The 12,399-nt window shown below is 38.6% G+C and overlaps 1 pseudogene; it reads right to left on the bottom strand.

Annotated features, from left to right (window-relative positions):
- Positions 1-466: 466 nt before the first annotated feature.
- LOC133243830 (heat shock transcription factor, Y-linked-like) lies at positions 467-2,200 on the bottom strand (annotated as a pseudogene).
- Between the last annotated feature and the right edge of the window lie 10,199 nt (positions 2,201-12,399).

A 12,399-nucleotide genomic window follows, 5' to 3' on the forward strand; every position in this document is an offset into this window, starting at 1 on the left:
ATATTTCAAGGATGAAATGAATTTCTATAATGAAGAAAATCTGCTGTCTAACCTTTTAAGACTCTACCAGTAATTAATAGAATATAAGGTAACTGTGAACACACTAAGGTACATCCTGTGTATTTCCATTTTTCTGATTTTATTTGCATCTCTTCCTTCACCCATACCATCCTAATTGAGCCACCCATTCATTTCAGCAGGGATGATTTCAGAAATCACTACATCCATTATGTCTTTTCCCTTGGTTCGCTCTCTCTCTCTTTTTTTTTTTTGCTTACAAACATTAGATCAGGTGTCATTTACCTAGGATGCATAACAAATTTTTTCTTGAACTGTAGAGTTTATAAAACCATGCAGTAAAATAGCCAGCCATTTGAACTAAAGCATAATTTTACTCTTCATTGTTTGAAAATAGAAAATGAAACTATGAAGATGAATATGTAAATTTATTGTTGAAATGCAAGAATTTGGGGTATTTGTTGACATCTCCAAATGTAAAGTTCAATATTCTTTAGGCTCCATAATCTGACACTTATTTGATAGGTCAGTTTTAATTAGCATAGTTTTCATCTGATGATGATTGTTGATCAGTTGACTTGAAAGAGAGGAGGCAGATGTATAAGTGATCATTGGCATTGAGGACCATGAGTTGCCTGTCTCTTGCAGGATAGGAAAAGGGCTGTCATGGGCTGACATATTGCTATACATGACTGGAAATTTAGAAGTTTCCACCATCAGTCCGGAATAACTGCTCTGTAATGGACATACAATGTGGTTCTGAGAAGTAGATGTAGTTGTAGTAGCAAAGTCCTCAACATGGCCATTTACCTGAGTGTAGCTGCTATGTGAGTGCCAATTAAAAATGCTCAGCGTTTTAAAAACAGCAGGTTGATCTACTACAATCTGGTCTGTTTGTCTAAGTGATATTGGTGATGGAGAAGGTAAGTCACATGGACTTACAGCACTTGTATTAGCAAATATCTGGCTGCTATGAGACTTTTGTATGACTGGCACACTTAAAGTTGTGGAGGCTGAAAATGCACTCTCTCCACTCATTTCTCGAAGAAAATCAGAGTTATGATCATCTTTGTTGACCCTTGCTTTAACATATGTCTTGTTATCTTGAACTAATGAAGATATTAGAGACACATTGTTAATTCCAAGTCTTCTTTGCATTCTTACTAAAAGTTGGGGATGGCCTGTTTGGAATTTTGATTTATAGTAGGTCTGTACCTAAAATCAAAGAAAAAATTATTTAGTTTCTTTATAAACCAAGGTAAAACTGACAATCAAAGCTAAGCTATAAAAATTTATTCCTTTAATGACACCAATTAAATAGCATCAAATAAAACACCTCCATTAGTAGTTTTAACAGGTAATATGTTAAAAGCAATTATGCTCAACTAAAAATATGTTGTATATATACAGTAAATACCACTTTAAGTAGCTTCAGGACTTGTATCTGTTTTCACATTGCTAGGAAAGTTTTTTAAACATCCAATATTTTAACCTCCAGCTGTTCTCAACTTCAAAAAATAAAACTTTTTAAAAAAATTTACCATCTCAATTTCAAATTCCGTTTTAGCTACATATGTGAACATGCTTTCTAGGTCACATGATTTAATCTTATGTATTGCTAATAAGTGAAATTTTTGGAATACCTTGCTCAAAAGAGAGATGTTTTCTTCCAGAAAGTCCGCTTGTGAAGCAGATCTTTGAAAAGTTTGTTGCTTTTTATTAAACCCATAAAGGTTAAGCTGTCAAACTAAACTTTTCATACTGTTGGTTTCAAATATTCTGAAAGGCTCCTTTCTTTTCAAGATCTTTTTAAAAATTTCTTCACTGATCACTATACATACACCACTCTCATCCCACCTAATAGATTAAAGCTGATAATTTGCAACTATACTCCAAAGTTTTGTGGAAATGTGAAAGAAAATCATTCAGCTCATCTGTTTCAGAGACAGAATTTGTGTAGCATAGCCTTTTTATCACAAGATCCTCAGACAAAGCCTGAAAAGCATATTCTTCAATCATAGATCTCAAAACTGAGTGCCTAGTAAGTGTATAATCATACAAAGATCTAATGGAGGTTTCTGAACCAGTTGATTCATCCTTAGGAGTCCCATCTTGAATTTCTGAAGAAATATGTGCCATCTCAGAGAAAATCTTTCTTCAGATATTTTTCTCATTTGTCTGATTTTACACACTGCAACTTCAAATGCTGCTTGGCTAGCCTACAGACCTCTCTAGACCATCACAGAGGTCCCCAAAGTCACCTAGCAATTGAAGGGTAACTGTGACATCACAAAGTCACTGGTCTCCGAGCAATTGAAGGGTAATGTTTAACCAGTGCTTACTTCAGCATCAACTTAAAATACACACTGCTTACAGAAATACTAACTAAAGCCATGAAGGCTGCAAAACCTCATTCCTAAAGAATTTTTACACAGAAAAATCATATTAATAAATCTACTTGAAATCTGAACTAAAAGTGATTTATCATCCTTCTATACACACATTCTTAATATTCATTACTGTTACCCATGCAAACTTGGATCTACTCGCTACTGTGAAGTAAAATCAATCAACTTACTGAGTTTCAGTGAAAGCATGTGTTTATTGTAGGACTGAGCAAGGTTTCCTAGCAGTCTTTGGTGCTTCAAAGACCCAAATTCCCAAATACTTTCAGGGGAAGGATTTTAATGACTGATCACACACCTGTGATCAGTTTTGGGGCATTGTACTAATGGCCTGTTACTGAGGATATTGGGAGTCAACATCATCGACGGTCTGTTTCCAACTACTCTGTGGTCTATGTACATATATTTCAGCCTGGTTGGGGCTTTAACATCTCTAAAACTGTTCACAGTGTATTGCTCAGAATGTTATCTATGGCCTTTGAGGAGGAACTAAAGACCTTTCTGCTACGTCTGCTACATCACCTCAGTCGTGTCCGACTGTGTGTGACCCTATAGATGGCAGCCCACCAGGCTTCCCTGTCTCTGGGATTCTCCAGGTAAGAACACTGGAGTGGGTTGCCATTTCCTTTTCCAATGCATGAAAGTGAAAAGTGAAAGTATCATGACTATTTCTCTTGCTTGATTATTTTCCTTAATTTCTGGCTTTTCTAGCTTCTCTGATTAAAATTACTCTTGGAAAATGAGGAGGTCTACAGGCTTCCCAGCTCTTGAACTGTTTGAGTCAGCAACAACTTTGGCTATTTCCTGTTGACATGGAGCATGGAGTTGGAAATAATTCTGAGATCTAAGTTCGGTATCAACATTTTCTGCTATGGAAACATATCTGCTTATTTTATATAGATATTTGTATATCTATATACATAAATATGCATATAAATATGTATATCTGCTGTCACTTCAGTTGTGTCCAACTCTGTGTGACCCCAGAGATGGCAACCCACCAGGCTCACCAATCCCTGGGATTATCCAGGCAAGAACACTGGATTCGGTTGCCATTTCCTTCTCAGTATTACACAAAGTAAGATCATGACATCCGGTCCCACACTTTCATGGGAAATGGAAGTGGAAAAGACAGAAGCAGTGACAGATTACCTCTTTTGGCTCTAAATTCACTGCAGATGGTGATGGAAGCTATAAAATTAGAAGACAATTTCTTCCTGGAAGAAAAGCTCTCACAAATTTAGAAAGCATGTTAAAAAGTGAAGACATGACTTGATCAATGGAGGCACTTTGAGTCACATCTATGGTCTTTCCAGTAGACATGTACAGATGTGAGAACACCAAACTGCTCTGCTAGGAATGACTTGTGTGTATCCATTGAATTGCAAGGAGATCAATCCAGTCAAACATAAAGGAAATCAACTCTGAAGAAGAATTAGAATCACTGATGCTGAAGATAAGTCTTCAAACTTTGACCACCTGAGCAAAGAAATGACTCACAAGGAAAGAAACTGATTCTTAGGAAACAATGAAATCAGGAGGAGACATGGGTGAGAACGAAGGAGAAGGTTGTATAGCTTCACCCATTCAATGGATATGATTTCAGGCAGACCCTGGGTGATGCAGAGGGCAGAAAGCCCTTGTGCGCTGCAGTCCAAGGGGTCACAGAGAGTAAGACATGGCTTTGTGACTGAATAACAACAAGATTTCAGTTAATAAAATGGATCTTCCAGAGTCATGGTGGAGGTCTCATAATGTTAGAGGAATAGGAGGCACAGTCCACTTTCTCCCACACAAATCCATCAAAGGATCGACTGCACATGGACCACCTTCCAGAAATCAACTTGAACGATGTTGATGGTCCCTAGAAACCGAGAAATGAAAACCCATCTCTTAAAAAGGAGGTAGGACAAAATAAGAGATGTAAGTGAAGAAAAGGTTTTAGGGATCGAGACTCCCCTTGGAGAGGGAGTCGTAAAGGAGGAAAATTAAAACAAGATAGGAAACCCTGTCTCATAGGTGTCAGTGGGAGAAAAAAAACAGAACCAGGGGAAGAAGAACAAAAACACAGATTATGCCAATAAATGCAATTACTAGCCAAGAAGTCACTCAGATGCTTCTGTCCACAGTCATACATGAGGTCTGGGAGGGAGACCTGTGATGTATCAAACACAGTATTGTTAGAACCAGGATTTAGTGCCCTGAGGACAATCTGATGGAGCTAATGTGACAAAGAACATAAACCATGGGAAAACTAGAGACAGCCATTTTAGAAAGGACTTTTCCTACAAGAAGGCTCTAAGTCCACATAGTGAACCATGGCACACTCACAGACCAGAAAACTAGAAAATACCAAAGAAGACCAAGCCAGCTTCCATTGAAGACTCTTTCCTCCATGGAGGTAGAGAGGAATGTATATGACTGCCAGAGGCAGAAGGAAATAGGTTACTAGTATCTTGGTCCTACAGACATCCCCTACAAAGCTCTAAGCTGGTTGAAATTTGCTATGATGAATTCCTGAGTTCATGGACAGTTCACATAGGCCAGGATCATGACAGCCTGGGGTCAGCCACCCTGAAGAGACACATGGAACACCTGAGGCTGTGGGCTCTGGCACAGGTAGCAAACTGTGTGGTTGAGACCAGGGAGCTGCATAAGGCATGGGCCACCTAGGACTGTGTCCTGTCCTCCAACCAGCCACCTGAGATTTTTGACTTGTGAAGAGCAAAAAGCACCGAGCCAATCATGGTCATTGCCCTTGCTGAGCACCTAAGTGCCTGACTGGCTGGGAAGTGCATGAAACACACGGCCCACTTGGGACCATGCCCTCACGTATCAACAGGGAGGCTGAGCAGTGTGGACCCAAGAAGAACAGGTCACGTTTGTCAGTGGCAAGCCCAATGTGGTCAATCCACCTCAAGCACCCCCACATATCCCAGAGGTATTTGTTTTCAGTGTCCCACCTCACCGCCAAAACACTGAGCAAGTGAGGTCGAATAAGAGGCTACCACACCCTCGTTTCATGTTGAAAGCCAGATATGGAGAGGCTTTCAAATAAAAGAAGGAAAATAAACAAAGGAGCATAAGCCAACCCAGAAGTGATAGGTTCAACAGAATAAGTCTTCAATTAATGCCAATTAATTCAATTAATGTTCAACTGAGGGACAATAGTAGAATTTGACAACAAGTACAAACTTCAACTGGGGACTATCTGACACTGTACTGACACCAAAATGCAAACTTTTTTTTTTTTAATTCTGAGATCTATTTCTGTATGATTTCTTTAACTTTTAACAATGCTAGGCCTTTTTAATACCCTAAACTTTTATTTCTGTTAACTATTATTACCTTTCAAATAAAAACACATACATCTGTGTTTTAAACACTTGTTATATATATAAGAATGAATTCGACCTCCGTTTTCTTTTCTTGTACTATTTAAATGAGTCTAATTTTTATTCTTGGTTCTTAACTTTTGCTTTCCAAAAATGGTTATCAATGTTGTAACTTTAGGAATACAATCTTTAGGATCAGATTTCACTTATGAGGGCATCAGATTTCAGACACGCTGAAACCATAATCTCAAAAACCTAGCCAATCTTGTCACATGGACTGCAGCCTTGTCTAACTCAATGAAAGTAAGCCATGCCATGTGGTACCATACAGGATGGGCGGGTCATGGTCGAGAGGTCTGACAGAATGTGGTCCATGGAGAAGGGAATGGCAAACTACATCAGTATTCTTGCCTTGAGAACCCCATGAACAGTATGAAACACATGATAGGATACTGAAAGAGGAAATCCCTGGGTTGGTTGGTGTCCAATATGCTACTGGAGATCAGTGGAGAAATAACTGCAGAAAGAAAGAAGGGATGAAGACAAAGCAAAAACAATACCCAGCTATGGATGTGACTGGTAATAGAGGCAAGGTCTGATGCTGTAAACAGCAATATTACATAGGAAATTGGAATGTCAGTTCCATGAATCAAGGCAAACTGGAAGTGGTCAAACCGGACATGGTAAAAGTGAATGTCAAAATTCTAGGTATCAGCGAACTAAAAGGGACTGGAATGGGTGAATTTAACTCAGATGACCATTATATCTACTACTGTGAGCAGGAATCCCTTAGAAGAAATGGAGGAGCCATCATGGTCAACAAAAGAGTCTTACATGCAGTACTTGGATGCAATCTCAAAGATGAAAGAATGATCTCTGTTCATTTCCAAGGCAAACCATTCAATATCATGGTAATCCAAGCCTTTGCCCCAATGAGAAATGCTGAAGAAGCTGAAGTTGAATGGTACTATGAAGACCTGCAAGATCTTTTAGAGCTAATATCCAAAAAAGATGTCCTTTTCATTAAAGGGGACTGGAATGCAAAGGTAGGAAGTCAAGAAACACTTGGAGTAACAGGCAAATTTGACCTTGGAATACTGAATGAAGCAGGGCAAAGGCTAATAGAGTTTTTCCAAGAGAACACACTGGTCATAGCAAACACCCTCTTCCAACAACACAAGACAAGATGGTCAACACCAAAATCACCAAAATCAGATTAATTCTACCTTTGCAGCCAAAGATGGAGAAACTCTATACAGTCAGCAAAAACAAGACGAGGAGCTGACTGTAGCTCAGATCATGAACTCCTTTTTTTGCCAAATTCAGACTTGAATTAAAGAAAGTAGGGAAAACCACTAGACCATTCAGATATGACCTAAGTCAAGTCCCTTATCATTATACAGTGAAATATAGATTTAAAGGACTAGATCTGATAGATTTAAGGGACTAGATCTGATAGCCAAAGTGCCTGATGACCAATGGACAGAGATTTATGACATTGTACAGGAGACAGGGACTAAGACCATCCGTGTAGACACGAAATGCAAAAAAGCAAAATGGCTCCCTGAGGAGGCCTTACAAATAGCTGTGAAAAAAAGAGAAGCAAAAAGCAAATAAGAAAAGAAAAGATATATGTATCTGAAAGCAGAGATCCAAAAGAATAGCAAACAGAGATAAGGAAGCCTTCCTCAGAGATCAATTCAAAGAAATAGAAGAAAACAACATAATGGGAAAGACTAGAGTTCTCTTCAAGAAAATTAGATACAAAGGGAATATTTCATGAAAAGATGGGTTCAATAAAGGGAAGAAATGGTAAGGATCAAACAGAAGCAGAAGATATTGTGGAGAGGTGACAAGACTACGCAGGATAATTGTACAAAAATGACTTTCAAGACCCAGATAATCACGATGGTGTGATCACTCACCTAGAGCCAAACATCCTGGAATGTGAAATCGAGAGGGCCTTAGAAAGCCTCAGTACAAACAAAGCTAGTGGAGGTGATAGAATTCCAGTTGAACTATCTCAAATGTTGAAAGATAATGCTGTGAAAGTGCTGCACTTAATATGCCAGCAAATTTGGAAAATTCAGCAGTGGCCACAGGACTGGAAAAGGTCAGTTTTCACTCCAATTCCAAAGAAAGGCAATGACAATGAATGCTCAAACTACTACACAATTACACTTATCTCACACACTAGTAAAGTAATGCTCAAATTTCTCCAAGCCAGGCTTCAGCAATACATGAACTGTGAACTTCCAGATATTCAAGCTGGTTTTAGGAAAGGCAGAGGAACCAGAGATCGCATTGCCAACATCCGATGGATCATCAAAAAAAAAAAAAAACAAGAGAGTTCCAGATAAACACCTATTTCTGCTTTATTGACTATGCCAAATCCTTTGACTGTGTGGTTCACAATAAACAGTGGAAGATTCTGAAAGAGACAGGTATACCAGACAACCTGACCTGCCTTGGAGGAACCTATATGCAGGTCAGGAAGCAACAGTTAGACCTAGGCATGGAACAACAGACTGGTTTTGAATATGAAAAGGAGGACATCAGGCTTTGTATTATCACCTGCTTATTTAACTTGTAGGCAGAGTACATCATGAGAAACCCTGGGCTGAAAGAATTGAAGCTGGAATTCAGATTACCGGGAGAAATATCAATAACCTCAGATTTGCAGATGACACCAACCTTATTGCAGAAAGTGAAGAGGAACTAAAAAGTCTCTTGATGAAAGTCAAAGAGAAGAGTGGGAAATTTGGCTTAAAGCTCAACATTCTGAAAATGAAGACCATGGCATCTAGTCCCATCACTTCATGGGAAATAGATGGGGAAACAGTGGAAAGATTGTCAGACTTTACTTTTTTTGCGGCTCCAAAACTACTGCAGATGGTGATTGCAGCACTGAAATTAAAACACGCTTACCCCTTGGAAGGAAAGTTATGCCCAACCTAGACAGCATATTAAAAATCAGTGGCATTACATTGCCAACAAAGTTTGTCTAGTCAAGGATCTGGTTTTTCTAGTGATCATGTATGAATGTGACAGTTGGACTGTGAAGAAAGCTGACTGCTGAAGAATTGATGCTTTTGAACTGCGGTGATGGATAAGACTTTTGAGAGTCCCTTGGACTGCAACAAAATCCAGTCTGTCCATCCTAAAGGAGATCAGTCCTGGGTGTTCATTGGAAGGACTGATGCTAAAGCTGAAACTCCAATACTTTGCCCACTCATGCAAAGTGTTGACTCATTGAGAAAGACCCAGATGCTCGGAGGGAATGGGGTCAGGACGAGAAGGGGACTACAGAGGATGGAAGGCTGGATGGCATCACCGAATCAATAGACATAAGCGTGAGTGAACTCAGTGAACAGGGAGCCCTGGTGTGCTGCGATTCATGGGGTTGCAAAGAGTCGGTGATGAATGACCAACTGAACTTAACTGAGAAAGGAGGAAATAAATGAAACAGAGTGTGGTGCGGGAAAAGAAAGAAAGAAAGAAAGAAACCACGATGAGAAACGTAGGTGTCTAGATGGAGAACACCGAAACTAAAAGGGGTGGGGTACATGGAAAATCTTGAGGAAATAAAGGTTGGAACCACCCTTAAATGAGTCAAGACGCAAGAATTGGATCAGGCATGGACCAACTGACCACTTCAAAAGTGAAAGAAGAGTGACAAATCTCTTTACTGTCACTTGCTTATGTGAATCATATGCAGACTATACTATTAAAATACCAGTTGAGTGAATCAAAAGCTGGCATCAAGGTGGCTGGGAGAAACAGCAAAACCCTCAGATATATAGATGGTAACACAAAAACAAATAGAAATTGAAGAGGAAATAAAGAGCCTTTTCATGAGGGTGAATGATTAGAGTGAAAAACCGTGCTGAAAACTCTACATTCATAAAAACAAAGATAAGGGCATCTGGTCCCATTACTACTTGGCAAATATAAGGGGTAAACATGTGGAAACAGTGGCAAGCTTAATTTTCTTTGGCTTCAAAATTACTAGGAATGGTGACTGCAGTTATCAAATTAAATGTCACTTGCTTTTGGATGTAAAAGTTATGACAAACCTAGACATTACATTATAAAGAAGACACACCACTTTACTAAATTGTCAGTAAATAAAAAATGTCAATTATGGTAAGAGTGGAGACTCTCGGATGTTGTTGAGTAACTTATATGGCTTTTGATTGCTAATTTATTTAGCATCTTTTCATTGTTAATTCAGTAAGTACTTAAAATACATCATTTGGCAGGCACTATGTCTTAGCTGATGTGCAAGATACATAAGGAAACTTGTGTAGACATGAAACACATAGAAGAATTGAATATCTGTGACTAACTTGGTAGGAAGGAAGACAGTTTCTTTCCAATCCCAAACAATGCTTAGGAAAAGTTGTGGAAAGTGCCTTATTATGACTGAAAATATTTTCCTAATGTAGCTCTAGAAATTCAATAAAAACATAGATAATGAAGCTACGAAGGGAAACATGATGTATGTCTTCCAAGAACTGATTACCATGCTGAGATGCTGCATTCGCCACAAGGATTTAAGTCTGTCTTTGGAGGAGCAGGAAAGCAACATCAAAATATCCACTAAGAAATATAGGTGGTGTCTTGGTGGGAGAAAATAAAGGCATAATATAAGGAGAGTAGAGCAAGAATGACCTTTTATAATACTACTTGTAAAATGCCTATCTTTTGCTGACTTTGGTGCAATCTTTGAATATATCAGTCATGTTATGATAGTGATCATGATTGCTGAGTAGGCTGCATCTACACTGTCAAGTATGAAACATATATTTATATATATTTTCAATGAATAAAACCTGCTGTTTAAACTCTTAGCTTTCTTCCTGATAATGGACATAAAATAATAAAACTGAAAAAGCACTAAAGTATATACTGTTCATTTGCTTTCTCTAAATGTGATTTATATTGTTCCTTCTCCCATATCATCCTATCAGCCTTTGGCTGATCTCCACAATTCCTTGCCCCAGCCATTTATAAGATAACTATTCCAAACAACCCCGGAGAAGAACAGGCCCACTTAAGACAGTGGCTTTCCAAATATATGTATATGTATGTATGTATATGTATATATATATATATATATATATATATATATATATATATATATATATATATATATATATATATATATATATATATATATTTACTCTTGTCTTGGGTTAGTGCAGCAGCTCACTAATCTGACTGCTGCCCTTTCTCACCTCATTAAAGGTGATCTGTTCCTGTAAAGTGCTGATCTCATTCTTTTTCTGAACTTTGCCTTCTCTGACTCCCTTATGCTACAGACAAACCGAGTGGTTGACAGGTACATAAGATGCATGACCTACCCTGGAGGTGCCTTTCCTGCCATCCAGTTGCCTGAGCCGTTTGGACCTGGGAAGGAAATAAAGCACATAGCCGATTGTGTTCAGTGCCCTTGAAGATCACCTAGGAGCCTGAGTGGCTTAGACTTGGGATGTGCATGAAACACAGGGAACACTTTGGGCAGTGCAGTCACAGATTACCCAGGAACCTGAGCTGGGTGGGCCGAGGAAGTACATGTCACCTATGGCAGTGGCAAGCCCACTGTGTTCCATCCATCTTAAGCACCCTCACCCACATATTCCACAGGTGTTTGTTTTCAGTGTGTTCCTCCTCATCATTGTACCATTGAGCAGGTGAGGTCAAATAAGGGCCTGCTGTCCCCTTGTGTTTTGGTGCAAACTAGTCATGTGTAACTTGTCACAGAAGAGAATTGCAAAATGAGGAAGTAAAAATAAGCAAAGAAGGGTGGACTATCCCAGAAGTGACAGGAGCTACAAATTGAAACTCTGAAGCTAATGCAGAAACTGTGCAATTCAAGGACAGCAATAGCATTGGACAACAAGTAGAAGCAGGAAAAAGAGATTGTCTGACATTGATCTGGCACCACTAAACTCACAGCAATTTCTCTAGAGAAATTGTTAGATTATTCTTTATTGTTTTCATGTTTTTTAATTAAACACTTTTTTGTTCCTTATCATTCCCTTTAATTTCATTTCTATATACCACAATATAAAAGTTTGATAATTATTTTGACTTCTAAATTTTCTCCAGTAATCATAGGAGTTTAAATCCTATTCTAGGTTCTTAATCTTTGATTTTGAAACTTTTTTATTAATCAATGTTTATACTTTAGGAATTCTGTATTTAGAATCTATTTTAACTTATGAATTTAATTCCTGAGTTGATTGCACTCTCGCCTTTTTACTCTCCCTTTACTCCTCCTAGAAACCTTTATCTCCCTCCTCAGTTTGCTCTGATCCATATAACTCTGTGAATCCCTTTAACTGTTTTTGATTATGGAAAATTGCTTCACCATCAACCTTGGGTTTTCTCCTCTGTTCTGAGGATGCAGAATTCTTAATGTGACTGTAACTCAGCACCAAAATGCAGAGGCCATGAAGTTAATCCAGAGCTTTAGATCATTGTTGAACTCCTGACACCAATGAACTTTAAAAAAGAAGCAAAGTCAAAAGGTTCCATGCCTACATGGAAATGAAGCCCCAAGCTGAAACCAGCAATTTCAGTGCAAGACAATGCACACCTATTCTCCAGCAAAGCAGCAACACAAAAATGAACAT

This window comes from Bos javanicus, chromosome Y (genome assembly GCF_032452875.1).
Source record: "Bos javanicus breed banteng chromosome Y, ARS-OSU_banteng_1.0, whole genome shotgun sequence".
In the NCBI taxonomy this organism is placed as follows: Eukaryota; Metazoa; Chordata; class Mammalia; order Artiodactyla; family Bovidae; genus Bos; species Bos javanicus.